This window comes from Nannospalax galili, unplaced genomic scaffold, assembly GCF_000622305.1.
Source record: "Nannospalax galili isolate Female #2095 unplaced genomic scaffold, S.galili_v1.0 scaffold593, whole genome shotgun sequence".
Classification (NCBI taxonomy): Eukaryota; Metazoa; Chordata; class Mammalia; order Rodentia; family Spalacidae; genus Nannospalax; species Nannospalax galili.
Window position 1 is genome coordinate 240,049 of NW_008332686.1, and position 2,293 is coordinate 242,341.

Sequence of the window (2,293 nt, forward strand, 5' to 3'; positions counted from 1 at the left end):
TTTTGTTTTGCTTTACTGCTATGTAGCGCTCCACTGTGTAAATGTAATAAATGTACTCATTTTTATTATCCATTCATCAGCTGAGGGACATTTAGGTTGTTTCTCTTTCTTAACTACTGTGAAAAGAGCAACAACAAACATGGCTGTTGCAAGTATCTCTATATTAGGATGAGTCTTTTGGGTACGTTTCAAGGAGTGGTATAACCAGATCATATGGTAGATTTATTTTTAGTATTCTAAGAGTTCTCTTCACTGGATTACACACTGTTTGCACCAGCTTGCAGTCCCTCAGTAGTGGGTGAAGATTTCCATTTCCATGCATTCATGGGAGCATCTTGTGCCATTTGTTCTCTTGATTTTAGCTATTTTGACTGGGGTTAGATGAAATCTTAAAGTAGTTTTGATTTGCATTTCATTAATTGCTAAGGATGTTGAGTACTTTTTAATGTATTTATTACCGATTTTTATTTCTTCTTTTGAGACCACTCTGTTCAGATCCATAGCCCAACTTTTTAAAAAGGTATTTTATTATTTTTATTTTACGTGTATGCATGTATTGTCTGCGTGTAGGTGCAATGCCCCAGGAGGACAGACAAGGACATCAGATCCCCTGGAACTGGAGTTATGGACAGTTGTTAGCTGCCATGTGGGTGCTGGGTTTTGAACCTGGGTCTTCTGCAAGAACAGCCAGTGTTCTTAACCGCTGAGCCATCTCTTCAGCCCCCGATAGCCCAACTTTTAATTGAGCCATTTGTTTTAAAAAATGTTTATGAGTTCTTTGTATGTTCTAGATATTAATCCTCTGTCAGATGTGTGGCTGGTGAACATATTCTCCTACTGTGTGGGTTTCCTCCTCACTTCCTTGGTTGTTTCTTTGCTGTGCATAAGCTTTTAGTTTAATTAGGTACCACTTTTCAATTGTTGAGCTTAATTCCAGAATAACTTATGTCCCAAGAAAGAGCTTTCTCATTAAATAAATTTACAAAGGTATTTTCCATTTCTCAAGGTAGAGATTGAAGTGTTTAATAGGGGAGTTATCAAAGTACGAAACACAGTAACTGCTTTATCAATGCATAAAGTAGCTTTAGGTCTCATGTATGCAAACATACAAGGGTCAAAGTATAAGACAAACACAATGATGTGGGGGACATGGGTGGAGAGGGCTTTGCATTGTTTATCTGCCCTGTAGTTTTAGAGTCCCAGAATGTTGGTGTCAGTGCAGGATAGAGCAAGAAATACATATAAATGATCATAACAACAGTAATTTTTCAAAAGCAAAGCTACTAAATATTTAGCATGTTCTGAGAGTTTTTGAACCCATTTACTGATATCTTCCTTCCTATGGATCTGGTAGGTGTTTAATTCTATCAGTTTTATTCCTTCTTTTACATGAACTTTACTAATAAATGCACAGGTAAGTTTAGGCTCCAGCTCTCAAGAACCTACTAACTAATAACAGAGTAAATCTCAGGTTATTCTTTTGTTTTGATCCTCCAAATTATTATTCTCCACTGTTTTCCTAATTTTTAGAATTAATCTACATACTAAAGATGACCTTGTTGTAATTTGTTGAACTGAGAACCTTTGGAAGGACAACAACAATTTAAATCACTTCCATTTTTCCTCATGGGAAGCATTATATGAGTGATTGGCAGATAGAAAAGGCACATAATGAAACAACTGAACTTATGTTAAGAAAGTGAATATTGTTAGTTTCGGGGAAGAACTCCTTTTCCTTGGCCTGTCCCTCAGTTCCAAGTTTCCCTTCTTCAATATTATAATAAAGTAGATGCCATAAGACACTGCTGAAAATATCTATAGCAACAGTTATGTACATCAGTCTGAAAATCAGATCAGATTACAATCCTAGTTCTTCACCTTTCAAAACCTCTTACCTTGGGTTCATTTCCTGGTATTTCACACATCTGCTTCCTCATCTGTTTACAAAGTGAGAATAAGAATGAGACCTTATTTGCTAACAATGTGTCTTCTCCCTTATTTGTGTATCTAAGCATCAAATCCTTATATCAGTCCTTAGAGAAAACCCTGAGGCTGTCACATACCTAGCCAAATGTAATCTTTTAGAAAGTGCTAAATATGGATCCTTATATTTACAGACAAGTACACCAGTCACCACTCATCAAAGAAGCTTCTTTTGCAACAGACTATTACAGAGTTCCACAGCTGGTCACACATAAGAGATTGCCTGTGAAATGCCCAATTCTAAGTTACATATCTATATTGGGACCTCTATACCTAAGACTCATGGAACATAGTGGAACAAGGTGTAGAG